The sequence below is a fragment of the Piliocolobus tephrosceles genome, chromosome 7 (assembly GCF_002776525.5).
Source record: "Piliocolobus tephrosceles isolate RC106 chromosome 7, ASM277652v3, whole genome shotgun sequence".
Classification (NCBI taxonomy): domain Eukaryota; kingdom Metazoa; phylum Chordata; class Mammalia; order Primates; family Cercopithecidae; genus Piliocolobus; species Piliocolobus tephrosceles.
The window spans coordinates 37,680,876-37,698,806 of NC_045440.1; the positions used below are offsets into that span (position 1 = coordinate 37,680,876).

Consider the following 17,931-nt stretch of genomic DNA (forward strand, 5'->3'; position numbering starts at 1 on the left):
CAGCAGCGGAGACTGCAGAAGATAGAATATTGCTGCACAGTGAGTGTTGCTGTCTGATTCTTGCTCTGTAAGCTTCGTCTCAGGGGCGTACCCCACCGTGTGAGGTGTGACATGTCGGTCTGCACCTAGTGGGGGATGTCTCTGAGTTTGGCTACTCAGGGGTCAGGGACCCACTTGAGCAGGCAGTCTGTCCATTCTCAGACCTCAACGTCCATGCTGGGAGATCCACTGCTCTCTTCAAAGCTATCAGACAGGGGCATTTACCTCTGCCGAGGTGTCTGCTGCTTTTTGTTTAACTATGCCCTGTCCCCAGAGGAGGAGTCTACAGAGGCAGGCCGGCTTCCTTGTGCTGCAGTGGGCTCCACCCAATTTGAGTTTCCAGGTGGCTTTGTTTTCCTACTTAAGCCTCAGCAATGGTGGGTGCCCCTCGTCCAGCCTCACTGCCACCTTGCAGTTAGATCTCAGACTGCTGTGCTGGCAATGAGGGAGGCTCTGTGTGCCTGGGACCCTCTGGGCCAGGTGTGGGATATAATCTCCTGGTGTGCCCTTTGCTAAGACACTTGGTAAACCACAGTATTTAGGGTGAGAGTTACCTGATTTTTCAGGTGTTATGTGTCTCTGTTTCCCTTGGCTAAGAAAAGGGATTCCCTTCCCCCTTGCACTTCCCAGGTGAGGCGATGCCTCGCCCTCTTTCAGCTCTTGCTGGTCGGGCTGCACCAGCTGACCAGCACTGATTGTCTGGCACTCCCCAGTGAGATGAACCCAGTACCTCAGCTGAAAATGCAGAAATCACCCGTCTTCTGTGTCACTTATGCTGGGAGCTGGAGGCTGGAGCTGTTCCTATTTGGCCATCTTGGGCACACCCTGTCCCCCTTGGTTTCTTCTTGTAGCTTTGTGCTTCCATCTGGAATCACTTTCCTCACCCCGAATAACTTTCTTTGGTATTCTGTGCAGTATATTTTGGATGGTGGCAAATTCTGTACACTTTTATTCTGTTAAAAAAATTTTTTTACTTTCATCTTGGTAAGGTACGGTTATTATGATTTGTAATCCAATCTTGCACCACTTTTATTTTAAACATAGATAAGAGATTTATAAAAAGAACAACAACTTACTCAAACCCATGTTTTTCCAATTATTGCCTGTGGCCTATGGATTAAGACAAGTGCCTCTAGAAGGGGAAACTGTAGGACAGGAAGGCCACATCTGCACGTTTTCAGGAAAATCCTCTACCTGACACTCAAATGACAACATTCCTTTCATTGATAGTATTTCACACCGTTTTTATTTTGCTTTCTTGCTCCCTCTTGTGCTTTTCCATGGCCTCTAAGGCCCAGCCTGTCTGTCTCCTGCCTATCTCCTGCCTGTATCCTAGTCTTCTTTCCGTTCCATAAAAACTGGCCACACTAGCCTCCTTAACAAGCCTGTTTTATGCCCATCTGAGGCCTTCTCCACTTGCTGTTTCTTCACTGTGGAATGTTCTTCACCAGTTCCTGTCATGCCTGTCTTCTTCTCATAATTCACGTCACACTCAAATGTTTCCTCCTAGAAGTGAGCACTCAACTATAGTGCCCTCACCTGTCACTGCCCATGGTACATAGAATTCTAAATTGGCATTTTTTTCCTTTGGCACTTTATATTTATTTCTTCTTGGTTTCATTATTTCTGCTTAGAATGAGTTATTTTTCTTGCTTTTGTATGTTGGATTGTAATATATCTTCCATCACACTCCTTCAGGCACTTTTAAGATGTTTTCCCTTTGCTGTGGCTTTTGAAAATTTGATCATGATACGCTTATGTGTGGTTTTCTTTGAATTTATCCTTCTTTGTGTTTACCTAACTTCTTTGATCTGTTGCTTAATGTCTCTCCACAATTATGGAAAATTCTCAGCCATTAAGAATCTTTCCTTTGCCTCATTCTCCTTAAGGAACTAAAATTATACAACTTCTTGTTCATTCAGTATTGTTTCATGTGTCTCTGAAGTCTTGCTCTGTTTCATTAATTTTTCCCTTTGCTGCTTAGTTTGAATAAGTTTTGTTGACCTGTCTCAAGTTCACTGATTATGAATTTATGTATTTAACTGTAAATTGACAACTTATGATTGTGTATATTTATGGGATACAGAGTAATGTTATGACTCATGAATACAATGTGCAATAAATAAATCCAATTAACCTGTCCCTCACTGGTTGAGGCCAGAGAATGGCAGGAACCCAGGAGGCAGAGCTTGCAGTGAGCTGAGATGGTGCCTCCGCACTACAGCCTGGGCAACAGAGCGAGACTCCATCTCAAAAAAAAAAGTTCATCACCTTAAATATTTATCATTTTTTTGTAGTTAGAATGTTTGAACTTTATTCTCTTAGCAATTTTTTAAATGTACAACACACTATTGTTACATTTCCCATACTGTGCAATAGATCTCAAAAAAATCCTTATTCCTTTTGTGTATCTGAGATTTTGTATCCTTTGATATCATATCCCCATTTCCCCACCCCTAGCCTCTGTAACCACCATTCTATTCCCTGCTTCTGTGAGTTTGATCGTTTTAGATTCCACATATAAGTGAGAAGATGCAATGTTTGTCTTTCTGTGCCTTCATTATTTCCCTTAGCATAATGCTCTCCAATTCCACCCATATTGTCACAAATGACAGAATTCTTCTTTTTTAGGGCTGAATAGCATCAATTGTAGCACATTTTATTTATCTATTTATTTGTTCATAAACATTTAGGTTGACTCTATTACTTGGCTATTGTGAACAGTGCTACAGTGAACACGACAGTGCAGACATCTCGTCAACAAGCTGATTTCAAATCTTTTGGGTAAATACCCAGAAGTGGGATTGCTAGATCATATGGTAATTTGATTTTTACTATACTGAGGTAAACTCCATGCAATTTTCCATAAGGCTGTACACATTTACATTTTCAGCAGACAAGTGTTCCCTTTTCTCCACAACTTTGCCTATACTTGTTATTTTTTGTCTTTTTGATAATAACCATTCTGACAGGTGTGAGATGATATCTCATTGTGGTTTTAATTCGCATTTTCCTAATTATTAATGATGTTGAGCATTTAAAACTATATTTGTTGTCTATTTGTATGTCTTCTTTTGAGAATGTCTCTTCAGATCCCTTGCCCATTTTAAAACCAGTTTTTGTTTGTTTTCTTGCAAGTAAGTTCTTTGAATTCCTTCTGTATTTTGAATATTAACTATTTTTCAGATGTATGGCTTACAAATATTTTCTCCAAATCCTTAGATTATCTCTTCACACTGTTACATGTTCTCCTTGCTGTGAAGAAGCTTTTTAGTTTGATGTAACCTCATTAATTCATTTTTGCTCTTGTTGCCTGTACATTTGGGGTCAAATTCAAAAATCGTTGCCCAGACCAATGTTTTGGAATTTTTCCCTATGCTTTCTTTTATTAGTTTTATAGTTTCCTATCTCATGTTTAACTCTTTAATATATTTTGAGTTGATTTTTGTATATGGTATAAGTGTCATTTAATATTATTCTGCATGTGGATATCCAGTTTTCCCAGTACTATTTACTGAAGGGATTATTTTTCCCCATTGTGTATTGTTGACAATTTTGTTGAAAACCAATGGACCATACATATATGGGTTCAGTTCTGGGCTATTCTATTCTCTCTATAAAAATTGATGTGTCTATTTTTCTTGTCAGTACCATGCTATTTTAATTACTATAACTTTGTAATATCATCTGAAGTCAAATAGTGTGATGCTTCCATCTTTGTTCATTTTGCTCATTACTACCTTGGCTATTTGACTTTTTTTTTCTAATTCCATGTGAATTTTCAGATTGTTCTTTTGTTTCTGTGAAAAATGACACTGGAATTTGTATGGAGATTGCATTGAATTTGTAGATTGATTTTGGTAGTATGGACATTCTAACAATATTAATTCTTCCAGTTCATAAATACAGGATTCTTTTCATTTATTTGTGACTTCTTCAGTTTCTTACATCAACATTTTATAGTTTTTAGTTTACAGGATTTTCATCTCCTTGGTTAAATTTATTTCTAAATATTTTATTTTTTGTGACTATTGTAAATGGAATTGTTCTCTTGATTTTATTTCTGAAAAGTTGTTAGTATATAGAAATGCTACTCATTTTTGAATGTTGATTTTGTACCCTGCAACTTGACTGTGTTCATTTATTAGTTCTAACAGTTTTCTGGTGGATTATTTAGGGTTTTCTAGGTAAAAGATCAAGCCATCAGCAAACTGACAATTTTACTTCATTTTTCCTATTTGGATGCCTTACCTTTTATTTCTTTCTCTTGCCTAATTGCCCTGGTGCGGACTTCTAATGCTATATTGTGTAGAAGTGATGCAAGTGGCTATTCTTGTCCACTTTTTCCAGATCTTAGGTAAAGGCTTTCAGTTTTCACCATCGAGTATAATGTTAGCTGTGATCTTCTCATACATGGTCTTATTATGTTGAGGTGTATTCCTTGTATACCTAATTTGGTGAAAGTTTTTAATAATAAAAGGATGTTGAATTCTTTCACATGCTTTTTCTGCCTCTGATGATATGATCATATGGTTTTTTGTCTATCATTTTGTTGATGTGATGTATCACATTTATTGATTTACATATGTTAAACCATCTTGTACCACTCAGATAAATCTCATTTGATTAAGATTCTTTTAGGATGTTTTTGAGTCCAGTTTGCTAGTATGAGGGAACTTCAAGAAGTTTATGGAAAATGTGTATTATGAAATAACTCTGGATGAATTTCAAATTTTTTTGCATCAAATTAAAGTCATACTAACTTGTTATAACATATTTCGACAGGAACAAATTTGAGGCACTAAGAAAGAGAAGACATTATTTTTTTTAAAGCCCCTATCAAAGTAGCATGAAGTCTGCTATAATTGAAGCCAAAACAAACATCAACTTACAGTAAAGCTTGGATGGAAGAATGATGAATAATTGATACTTATGAAAAATTTTGGGGTGCAATTCCCAAAAGAAATAATCAATTTACAAATGGATAACTCATTTTAAGAAAGAACAAGATGATGTTGAAGATAAAGCATGTAGCAGCAGACTATGCACCTCAATTTGGAAGAAAAAAATGCATCTTTTTTATGTCCTTATTGACGATGACTGATAATTAACAGCAGAAATAATAGCCATCTCAATTGGTTCAGCTTACACAATTCTGGCTGAAAAATTAAAGTTCAGCAAACTTTCCACTCAGTGGGTGCAAAAACGATTATTCCCAGATCAGCTGCAGACAAGAGCAGAGCTTTCAATGGAAATTTTAAACAAGTAAGATGAAGATCCTAAAATATTTATTCTAAGTATTTTAACAGAAGATAAAACATGGATTTACCAGTGCAATATCAAAGCTAAAGCACGATAAAAGCAATGGCTACCAAGAGGTAGAAATGTTCCCATCAACAGCATATGTTACAACAACAATGTTTTGGGGGGATCTTCAAGGCATTTTGTTTGCTGACTTTCTGGAAGGCCAGAGAATATTATTTGCTTATTTTAAGTTTGTTTTGAGAAACTTAGCCAAAGACTAAGCAGAAAAATGCCCAGGAAAGCTTCACTAGAGGGTCCTTCTTCACTGTGACAATGCTTCTGCTCATTCTTCTAATCAAATAAGGGCAATTCTATGAGAAGAGAAATAATTGGACATCCACTTTACAGTTTTGACTTGGATTTTTCTGATTTTTTCCTAATTTTAAAAACTCTTCAGAATGTAATAATTTTTGTTCAATTAGTAATGCTAAAAAGAGTATATTACTATGGTTAAATTCCCAGGATTCACTTCTTTAGGGATAGACTAAATGATTAATATCATCACTTAACAAAAATGTCTTGAGCTTGAAGGAACTTTAGTTGAGAAATGAAGTTTATTTTTAAATTTTTATTATTAATATTTAATTCCATTTTCTATGATTTTTTGACATCCCTTAATGTTGAAAAATTTTGCATCCATGTTCGTAAAAAATATTGGCCTATAAGTTTTATTGGTTATAATATACTTGTCTGGCTTTTGTATCAGAGTAATGCTGGCCTCATTGAAAGAGTTTGGAAGTATTCTCTTATCTTTGATTTTTTTGGAAGAGTTTGAGAAGCAGTGGTATTAATTTTTCTTTAAAAGTTTGTTAGAATTCAGTAGTGAAGCCATCAGTTCCAGGGCTATGCTTTAATGAGAAACGTTTTGCTACTGTCAATCTCTGTACTCATTATTAGTCTGCTCAGATTTTCTATTTCTTTTTGATTAGTCTTGAGTAGGTGTATGTGTCTAGGGATTTATCCATTTTTTTCTAGGTAATCCAATTTGTTGACATATAATTGTTCATAGTAGTCCCTTATGATCTTTTTTATTTCTGTGGTATCAGTTGTAATGTAACCTTTTATTTATGATTTTATTAATTTGAGATTTCTTTCTTTTTCTCTTAGTGTAGGCAAAGGTTTATTAATTTTATTTATCCTTTTGAAATGTTAACTCTCAGTTTTGTTTATGGTTTGTATTATTTTTCTATTCTCTATTTCAATTATTTCTGCTATGATCTTTATTATTTCTTTTCTTTTCCTAACTTCCAGCTTAGTTTATTCTTGATTTTTCTATGTCCTTGAGAAACGTTAAATTTTATTTCACATTTTTCTTCTTTTTGATATAGGCATTGATTGGATAAACGTTCCTTTTAAAACTGATTTTCTTCCACTGCAATAGATTTGGTATGTAGTGTTTCCATTTCAATTTTTATCAAGTTTAAAAAAAAAATTTTACTTTTGTGGATACATAGTAGGTTTATATATTTATGGGATACATAAAATGTTTTGATACAGGCATGGAATATCCATGGAATATCCACTGTATCTCCTCCAGTATTTATGTCCTTCAGTATTTATCCTTTGTGTTACAAACAGTCCAATTATACTCTTTTAGTCATTTTTAAATGTACAATTAACTTATTATTGACTATAGTCACTTTGTTGTGCTATCATATAGTAGGTCTTATTCATTTGTTCTATTTTGTTGTACAAATTAATGATCCTCAACTTCCCTACAACACTCCATTCCCTTCTTGGCCTCTGTTAACCATCCTTCTACTTGCTGTCTCCATGAGCTCAATTGTTCTGATTTTTACATTCCACAAATAAGTGAGAACATGTGCTGTTTGTCATGTGCTGAGCTTCTTATGTATTCTGGTTACCCCTTGTCAGAGGGGTACTTTGCAAATATTTTCTCCTATCCTTGAAGTTGTCTCTTTACTGTATACTGATCATATTCTTTGCTATGCAGAAGCTTTTTAACTTAATATGATCCCATTTGTCCATGTTTGCTTTGGTTGCCTGTATTTGTGGGGTATTACTCAAAAATCTTTGCCCAAACCAATGTCCTGAAGAGTTTCCCCAATATTTTCTTGTAGTAGTTTCATAGTTTGAGGTCTTAGATTTAAATCTTTAATCCATTTTGATTTCGTTTTTGTATATAGTGAGGGATAGGCATCTAGTTTCATTCTCTTGCCTATGAATATCCAGTTTTTCCAGCACCATTTATTGGAGAGTGTCTTTTCCCCAGTGTATGTTCTTGGCACCTTTGTCAAAAATGAGTTCATTGTTGGTGTGTGGATTTGATTCTGGGTTCTCTATTCGGTTCTATTGGTCTGTGTGTCTATGTGTCTGTTTTTACTCCAGTATCATGCTATTTTCGTTACTATAACTCTGTAGCACAGACTGAAGTCAGGTAATGTGAATCTTCCAGTTTTGTTCTTTTTACTTAGAATAGCTTTGGCTATTCTGGGTCCATTGTGGTTCCATATAAATTTTAGGATTTTTTCAATTTCTGTGAAGAATGTCATAGGTATATTGATAGGAATTGCATTGAATCTGTAGATTGCTTTGGGTAATATGGACATGTTAATATTTTCCCAGTTCATGAACATGGAATTTCTTTCAATTTTTTGGTGTGCTCTTCATTTTCCTTCATCAGTGTTTATAATTTTCATTACAGAGATCTTTCACTTTTTTGGTTAATTCCTAGGCATTTAATTTTATTTGTGGCTATTGTAAATGGTATTGCTCTTTCTATTTCTTTTTCACATTGTTCACTGTTGGTATATAAAAGTGCTACTGATTTTTGTATGTTGATTTTGTATACTGCAAGTTTACTTAATTTATCAGTTCTAATAGTTTTTTTGTGTGTGGAGTCTAGGTTTTTCCAATTATAAGATCACATCATATGCAAGGAAGGATAATTTGATTTCTTCCTTTCCAATTTGGATATCCACTATTTCTTTCTCGTGTCTGATTGCTCTAGCTAGGACTCTCAGTACTACGTTGAATAACAGTGGTGACAGTGGCATCTTTGTCATGTTCCAGATCTGAAGAGAAAAGGCTTTCAGTTTTTCCCATTCAATTTCCCACTAGCAATGGGTCTGTTGTCTATGGCTTTTATTATGTTGAGGTATGTTCCTTCTATACTCAATGTTTTAACGTTTTCTATCATGAAGTAATGTTGAATTTTATCAAATGCTTTTTCAGCATCAATTGAAATATATGATTTTTATCTATCATTCTGTTGATATGATGTATCACATTAATTGACTTGCATTTATTGAACCATCCTTGCATCCCAGGGATAAGTCTTAGTTATAATAAATGATATTTTAAATGTATTGTTGAATTAGATTTGCTAGTATTTTGTCAAGGATTTTCGTATCAATATTCATCAGAGGTATTGTATTTTTTATTTTTTATTTTTTTAGTGTGTCTCTGTCTGGTTTTGGTATCAGGGTAATACTGGCCTTGCAGAATGCATTTGGAAGTCTTCCCTTGTCTTCTATTTTTCTGAATAGTTTGAGTAGGATTGGTATTAACTTTTTTTTTTTTTTACATATTTGGAAGAGTTCAGCAGTAAAGCTATTGGGTCCTGGGCTTTTCTTTACTGGGAGACATTTTACTATGACATTAATCCTGTTATTTGTTTGGTCTGTTCAGTTTGAATTTCTTCATGGTTCAGTCAGCAGGTTGCATGTTTCTAGGAATTTGTCCATTTTTTCTAGATTTTCTAATTTATTGTCATATAGTTACTCATAGTGGCCACTAAAGATTCTTAGAATTTTTGAGCTATCAGTTGTATTATCTTTTTTTAAATCTCTGATTTTATGTACTTAGATCTCCCTTTTTTTATTTGTCTAGCTAAAGGTTTGTCAATTCCATTTAACTTTTCAAAAAACCAACTTTTTGTTTCTTTGATCTTTTGTATTGTCTTTTTTTCATTTCATTTATTTTTGCTCTGATTTTTATTTTTCTTCTGCTAATTTTGGATTTGGTTTGCTCTTCCTTTTCTAGTGCTTTAAGATGTACTGCTAGATTGTTTATTTGAAAATTTTCTTCCTTTTTGATGTCTGTACTTGTAGCTATAAACTTCTCTCTTAGTACTGCTTTTGCTGTATCTCATAGGTTTTGGTATGTTGTATTTAAATTATCGTTTGTTTTAAGACATTTTTCAATTTCCTTTTTATCTCTTCATAGACCCACTGGTGACTGGGGAGCATATTGTCTAATTTTCATGTATTTTTATAGTTTCCAAAATTCCTCTTATTAGTTTCTAGTTTTATTCCACTGTGACCAGACAAGATGCTTGACATTATTTCAATTTTTTGAATATTTTGTGGGCTAACATATGGTCTTTCCTTGAGAATAATCCATGTGCTGAGGAAAAGAATGTGTATTCTGAAGCTCTTGGCTTGAATGTTCTGTAAATATCTATTAGATCCATTTGGTCTCTAATGCAGATTAAGTCTTTTTTTTTGTTGTTGTTGATTTTCTGTTTGGAAGATCTGTCTACTGCTGAAATTGAGGTGTTGAAGTCTCCAGCTATTGTACTGGGGCCTATTTCTCTCTTTAGCTCTAATCAAATTTACTTTATATATCTGCATGCTCCAGCATTGGGTACATAAATATTTAAAATTGTTGTATCCTCTTGAAGAATTGGCCCCTTTATCATTATATAGTGACCTTCTTGGTCTTTTCTTACACATTTTGTCTTAAAGTCTATTTTACTGAATATCAGTGTAGTGACTTCTGCTTTTCTTTTTTTTTTTTTGAGACGGAGTCTTGCTCTGTCGCCCAGGCTGGAGTGCAGTGGCCGGATCTCAGCTCACTGCAACCTCCACCTCCCGGGTTCACGCCATTCTCCTGCCTCAGCCTCCCGAGTAGCTGGGACCACAGGCGCCGGCCACCTCGCCCGGCTAATTTTTTGTATTTTTAGTAGAGACGGGGTTTCGCCGTGTTAGCCAGGATGGTCTCGATCTCCTGACCTCGTGATCCGCCCGTCTCGGCCTCCCAAAGTGCTGGGATTACAGGCTTGAGCCACCGCGCCCGGCCCTCGACTTCTGCTTTTCTTTTGGTTTCCATTGGCATAGAATATCTTTTCCATACCTTCATTTTTGGTCTAGGTGTGTCTTTATAGGTGAAGTGTATTTCTTGTAGGCAATACATCATTCAGTCATGGTAATCCACTCAGTTACTCTATGTCTTTTGATTGGAGAGTTTGGTTCATTTACATTTAATGTTATTATTGATAAGTAAGGACCTACTCCTGCCATTTTGTTGTTTTCTGGCTGTTTTGTGGTCTTCTCTTCATTCTTTCCTTCCTTCTTGTTTTCATTTTAGTGCAGGTGATTCTTTCTGGTGACATGATTTAGGCTTTTGCTTTTTATTTTTTTCTGTACTCATATTTTTTTGCCTTGAGGTGACCATGAGGCTTGCCAATGCTATCTTGTAACCCATTATTTTAATCTGATAATGACTTAGCACTGTTTGTATAAACAAGAAAACAAACAAGCAAAGACTGTACACCTTAACTTTGTTCCCCTGGTTTTTAACTTTTTGTTGTTTCTAGTTATATCTTATCATACTGTCAATATCTTGAAAAGTTGTAGTTCTCATTTTTGATTTTTTTTAGTCTATTTAAGATAAGTTTACACACCATACTTTCAGTGTTCTAATATTTTTTTTTGCACACTTACTATTACCAGTGAGTTTTGTATTGTCACATGATTTCTTATTGTTCATTAACATCCTTTTCTTTCTGATTGAAGTACTACTCCCTTCATCATTTCTATTAGGACAGTTCTGGTGTTATTAACATTTGTCAGATTCTGTTTGCCTGGAAAAGTCTTTATTTCTTTTTTACATTTGAGGGATATTTTCATTGGATATACTATTCTAGGGTAAAACCTTTTTTCCTTCAGTACTTTAAATATGTCATGCAACTCTCTCCTGTCATGGAAGGTTTCTACTGAGAAGTCTGCTATCTGGCATATTGGAGCTCCATTATATGTCATTTGCTTCTTTCCTCTTGCCACTTTTAGAATCCTTTCTTTATCTTAGACCCTTGGGAGTTATAAAATGGGATTATAAAATGCCTTGAGGCAGTTTTCTTTGACTTAAATCTGCTTGTCATTGTCTAATCTTCTCATACTTGGATACTGACATTGTTCTCTAGGTTTGGGAAGTTCTCTATTATCCCTTTGAATAAACTTTCTACCCCTATCTCTTCCTCTACCTCCTCTTTAAGGCCAATAACTCTTAGATTTGCTTTTATGAGGCTATTTTCTATAATAGATCTTGTAGGCCTGCTTCTTTTTGTAATTCTTTTTCTTTTGCCTCCTCTGACTGTATTTTCAAATACCTTGTCTTCAAGCTCACTGATTCTTTATTTTGCTTGATCAATTTTTACTAAAAGACTAAAAGATGCATCCTTTAGTAGGCCAATTGCATTTTTCAGCTCCAGAATTTCTGCTTGATTCTTTTTAATCATTTGAATGTCTTCGTTATAATACATTTGTCTAATGGAACTCTGAATTCCATCTCTGTGTTCTCTTGAATTCTTTTGAGTTCTCTGCATAAAAGGTCACATATCTCTCTTTCTTCAGGATTTGTTCCTGGTGCCTTGTTTAGTTCATTTGGGGAGATCATGTTTTCCTGGATGGTCTTGATACATGTAGATAGATGTTCATCTGTGTTTGGGCATTGAAGAGTTAGGTATTTATTGTAGGCTACTCAGTCTGGGCTTGTTTGTACCATTCCTTCTTGGGAAGGCTTTCCAGGTATTCTCAAGAACCTGGGTATTGTAATGTAAGCTGTATCTGCTTCAGCGGCCCAATAATGCTGTAGTTCTTGCAGACTCATAGAGGTACCACCTTGATGGTTTTGCACAAGATTGAGAGAATTCTCTGGATTAAAACGCAGAGACTTTTGTTGCTTCCTTTAATTTCTCCCAAATAGAGTATCTCTTTTTGTTCTGACCCACCTGGAGCTAGGGGTGGAGTGACACAAGCATTCCTTTGGACATCACCAGCACAACTGCACTGGGTCAGACCTGAAGCCAGCACAGCATTGAGCCTTATCCAATGTTTTCAGTAACTACTCCCTGGCTTCCACCTATGTTTGCTCAGTGCCCTGGGACTCTGCAATCAGCAAGTGGCATAGCCAGCCAGATCTTTGTCCTTCCCTTCAGGGCGGTGAGTTTCCCTAGGCTTCAGGCAAGTTCAGAGGTGCTGTCTTGGAACCAGGGACTAGAGTTAAAAACCTTACAAGTCCACCTGGTGTTCTATTGTACTGTGACTGCACTGAGACTCAAATCACAAGACACAGTCCTTCTGACTCTTCTGTCTCCTTTCCAAAGGCAGAGGAGCCTCATTCCATGGCTACCCCATCACAGGCCCACAGGGAGTACTGCCAGAATACTGCCAGTGTTTCCTTAAGGTCCAAGGGCTCTCCCGTCAGCTTGTGGTGAATGCTACCTGGCCTGGGATTTATCCTTCAGGGAAGTGCCCCCTGACTGCCTAGGGGCAGGTCCAAAAATGCTATCCAAGATGCAAGTCTGGGAACTGGGAACTCCAGGAGCCCACCTGATATTTAACCTGCTGTGGTTGAGCTGGTACCTAAGGTGCATGACAAAGTCCTTTTTACTTTTCCCTCCACATTTCTCAAGCAGACAAAATCTCATCCTATAGTCACCACAGCTGGCAATATGCTGAGTTTCACCTGAAGCCAGCAAGTCTCAGAGGTTCACCCAAGGCCTTCAATGTAGTGCCTGGTCTCACTGCTGATTATTCAGGGTCCAAAGACTCTTCAGTAAGAAGGTGATGAATCCTGCCAGAACTGGATCCTTCCCTTAAGGTAGCAGGTTCCCTTAGGGTCCAGAGTGTGTCTAGAAATGTCATCCGGAGCCATGAACTGGAAAGGGAGCCTCACAACTTTGACCAGTGTCCTATCCTGCTGGTGGTGAACTGCTATCCAAGATGCAAGACTAAGCCCTCCCCACTCTTTTCTTTCCTCCCTCAAGTGGAGGGAAGGGGTCTCTTGGAGCCATGAGCTGTGAGATATCCCGTAGAGAAGTCCATGTGGGAAGAACCTGAGGTTGGCCTTCTTTTAACAGCCAGGAAGAAACTGAAGGCTCTTGCAAAACAGAATCTTTCCAGCAATGCCAGAATAGGTGGATAGTGAATACTTTCCCAGTCAAACTTTGAGATAACCGCAGTCCTAGCTGGCGCCTTGATTCTTGCCAGTTAAGTGGTACATCACTTCCTGATTTACAAAAATTAAGATAATAACTCTCAATATTTTAGACACTAGTTTTAGGGTAATGTGTTACACAGTGAGAAATAACTACTTCAGCTTGTAATCCTAGCACTTTGGGAGGCTGAGGCAGGTGGATCACCTGAGGCCAGGAGTTTGAGACCAGCCTGGCCAACATGGTGAAACCCTGTCTCTACTAGAAGTACAAAAATTAGCCAGGCGTGGTGGTGGGCGCCTGTAATCCCAGCTACTCAGGAGGCTTAGTCAGGAGAATCACTTGAAACTGGGAGGTGGAGGTTGTAGTGAGCCAAGATCACGCCACGACCCTCCAGCCTGGGCAACAGAGTAAGACTCTGTCCCAGAAAAAAAACAAAACAAAACAAAAAAAAGGACTACTTCAACTTTATTGTACAATGTTTGTATGAAAATATTACTTTTAAAATTAGAAAACAATGCTTTTGACATAGAAGAGACAATGTGATTTTAAAGATAATACTCTATAGTAAAATCCATTTGTTTTAATCCGCTTGTGCTGCTATAACAAAATGCCACCAACTGGAAAATTTGTACATATTAACAAGAGAAATTTATTTCTCATTGTTCTGGAAGCTGAGAAATCCAACAAGATCAAGGTGCTGGTTGGTGAGGGCCCAGTCTCTGTTTTCTCAGATGGCCCCTTGTTGCTCTTCTGGAGGGGAGGAATGCTGTGTCCTTACATGGTGGTATGGACAGAAGGGGCAAAAAGGGACCACACTCCCTCTGTCAAGCCCTTTTATTACAGTATTAATCCATTCATGAGAGGGGCACCTTCATGACCTAAATGCCTCTCAAAAGCCCCTACCTTTAAACACTGTTGCAGTGGGGATTAAGTTTTCAACACATGAATTTTGGGGGACATATTCAGACTGTAGCATTCTGCTCTTAGCCCCCAAAATGTATGCTGTTATCACATGAAAAATACATTTATTCCACCTCAATAGCTCCAAAAGTTTTTTTTTTTTTAGATGGTGTCTCACTCTGTCACCTAGTCTGGAGTGCAGTGGCGTGATCTTGGCTCATTGCAACCTCTGCCTCACAGGTTCAAGCGATTCTACTGTCTCAGCCTCCCTAGTAGCTGGGACTAGAGGCATACACCACCACACCCAGCTAATTTTTGTGTTTTTAATAGAGACAGGGTTTCACCATGTTGTCTGGGCTGGTCTCGAATTCTTGATCTCAGGTGATCTGCCTGCCTCAGCCTCCTGAAGTGCTGGGATTACAGGCATGAGCCACCATGCCAGCCCAAAAGTTTTAATTCATTAAGGTATCAACTCAAAAGTCTAAGGTTCAGAGTCTCATCTGAATCAGAAATGAGTAAGACTTAAGGTATGATTCAGCCTGAGGAAAATTTACCTGCAGCAGTGAGCCTGTTTAAATTAAACAAGTTACCTGCCTTCAAAATACAATAGTGGGACAGGCATAGGATAGACATTCCCATTCCAAAAGAGAGAAATAGGCAAGAAGAAAGTGGTAGCAAGTCCCAAGTAAGTCCAAAACTCAATAGGACAAACACAATAAAATCTTAAGGCTTGAGAATAATCTTTTTGACTCCATTTCCTGCCTTGTGGATACACTGGTGTGGGGGGTTGGGCCTCCAAGGACTTGGGAAGCCCCTTCTCTCTGACTTTGCTGGGTGCAGTCCATGTTTCAGCTCTCACACACTGAAGGTGCATTCCTACAGCTTCCCAGGCTGATGCTGTACACTGGTGACTCTACAGTGCTGTAGGCCTGAGAGTGACCCGGTCCCCACAGCTGCACTAGACATTGCCTAGTGGGGGCTCTCTAGAGTGGCCTCATAACCATTGCTCCATTAGACACTGCTCTAGCAGAGACCCTCTGCAGTGGCCCTAACTCCATGGCTCTGCTAGGCATTGCCCTAGTGGGGAGTTTATTCAGCACCCCTGGCTCTGTGACAGTTCTCTGCCTGGGCCCCAAGGATCTCTGAGGCATCCTTTGAAATACAGGTGCTCCCACAGCTCACACACGCTGTGCACTTACAGAATTAGCACCATGTGGAGGCTGCCAGATTCTACTATGTGCATCCTCCAGACAAGTGGTTCAAGCTCCACCTGGGCCCATTTGTGCCATAGCTGAAGTGGCCATGGAGCACTGCACCAGAATGCAGGGGGTGGAGATTTGAGGTGGCCCTGGGTATCCAGTCCTGAGGTCCCATGGGTGTCCTAGGCTTCTCCCTTAAAACCATTCTGCCTTCAAAACCCTGGCACTCTGGGCCTGTGATGAGAAAAGCAGCATCAAAGATCTCCAAAATGCTTTTAGAGTCATTTATGAATTTGTACAGGAATTTTCCACTGTCTCAATGGATAACATCTTGTTTCCTTCTACTCTTGCTAATCTCCTTATCAAGCATTTCATTTGGCCATACCCTTGGTATTTTCTCCCAAATAAGCCTTTTCGTTCTTTATATGACCAGGCTGAGAATTTTCTTTTCCAAATCTTTACGTCCTGCTTCCCTATTGATTATATATTTCACCTTTAACTCATTTTTCTCCTCTGGCATTTCACTACAACCAACCAGAAGAAGACACAGAGCACCTTCAATACTTTGCTGCTTTGTGATTTCTCCCAGCACAAATCCTAGTTTATCATTCTCCATTTCTGCCTTCCACAAAGTCCTAGGTTACAGACACAATTCAACCAAATTCTTTGCCACTTGAGAGCAAGGACGGCCTTTCCTCTAGTTTCTAATACCTTGTTTCTCATTTCCATCTGAGACCTCATCAGAATAGTCTTTACTGTCCTTATGTCTACCAGCAATTTGTTCATGACAATTTAAGTACTATCTATGAAGAACAAGATTTTTCCTACCTCTCTTCTCTTTCGAACTCTCACCAGAATGTTTTTAATGCTCCATTTACAATAATATAGGCTATATTTTTTAGCTTATATATTTTTCACTTCAAAACTGTTCTAACCTCTACCTGTTACCCAGTTTCAAAACTGCTCCCACAGTTTTAGGCACTTGTTATACAATGCCCCACTTATCTGGTACCAATTTCTGTCTTAGTCCCTTAGTACTTCTATAACAAAATACCAGATACTGGGTAACTTATAAAGAACAGAAATTTATTTTTTTTCACAGTTTTCAAGGCTGGGAAGTGCAAGATCCAGACTGGAAGATTTGGGTGTCTGGCGAGGGCTGTTCTCTGCTTCCAAGATGATGCCTTGTTGCTGCAGCTTCTGAGTGGGAGAAATGCTGTGTCCTCATTTAGCAGAAGGGATGAAAGGAGTGATAAAAAGAGCAAACTGTCTTTATTACAAGCCTTTTTATAATGGCATCAACCCATTCTTGAGGGCTGTTCTCATGACCTAAACAGCTCCAAAAGGTCTCCCCCTCTCCAAGACTATTGCATTGGGAATTGAGTCTCCAACATGTGAATTTGGGGAGGACACATTCAGGTCATAGTGATATAGGAGTTAAGAAGAAATTATTAGGCGGGCGGATCACGAGTTCAGGAGATCGAGACCATCCTGGCTAACGTGGTGAAACCCCGTCTCTACTAAAAAATACAAAAAATTAGCTGGGCATGGTGGCAGGTGCCTGTGGTCCCAGCTACTTGTGTGTCTGAGGCAGGAGAATGGTGTGAACCCAGGAGGCGGAGCTTGCAGTGAGCCGAGTTGGCACCACTGCACTCCAGCCTGGGAAACAGAGTGAGACTCCGTCTCAAAAAAAAAAAAACAAACAACAACAACAACAACAACAACAACAAAAAAAAAAAAAAAAAAAGAAGGAGAAGAGGAAGAGGAAAAGAAGAAATTATTTAGGCAAATAGTAACGGTAAGGAAGTCCTCAGTAAGATTTTCCTTTTAACAAAAAGCAGCCCCCAGATCATTTCCTTTTCTGACAAAGAGCAGCCTGTAAAATCGAGCTGCAGACATAAAAAGGCAAGCCAGAAGCTTGCACAGGTGAATGCTGTCAGATGTGCCAATAGGAAAGGGCCTACCTGTGGACTAGGCATGTTCAAAATGGTGGCTCCATCTTCCCCTTTCCTTGTCAGCCACATGCACAGTAAGGAGCAGGCAACATAGCACTGGCCAAGTAGAGACCCCATTTGCATAATAAAAGATTAGAGTGGGGTGGCTAGCTTCCCAGTGTATTATGTAAGCATCACACCTGGTCCAACCAATCTTTGGGCCCTATGTAAATCAGACACACCACCTCAAACCTGTTTATAAAACCCTGTGCACTCCTAAGCGGGTCGGAAGTCTCATTCTCTCTCTCTCTATAAGAGAGAGAGCTGTTCTCCTTTCTCTCTCTTTTGCCTATTAAACCTCCACTCCTAAACC

General features: G+C 38.2%; 1 protein-coding gene across 5 annotated transcripts in view; it reads left to right on the forward strand.

Annotated features, from left to right (window-relative positions):
• Positions 1-17,931, forward strand: part of ADAM32 (ADAM metallopeptidase domain 32) — a 194,334-nt gene that overhangs the window by 175,123 nt on the left and 1,280 nt on the right. For 3 of the 5 annotated variants that reach the window (XR_002732047.3, XR_002732043.2, XR_002732048.3), the window contains 3 exons: positions 4,825-5,304; positions 6,672-6,729; positions 16,727-17,137. The exons of 1 other annotated variant lie outside the window; for it this stretch is intronic. The gene's annotated coding sequence lies outside the window, so the exon portion shown is untranslated. Of the gene's footprint in view, positions 1-4,824; positions 5,305-6,671; positions 6,730-16,726; positions 17,138-17,931 lie in introns of those variants that run through there. One more of the 5 variants, XR_002732042.2, reaches the window with a different exon arrangement.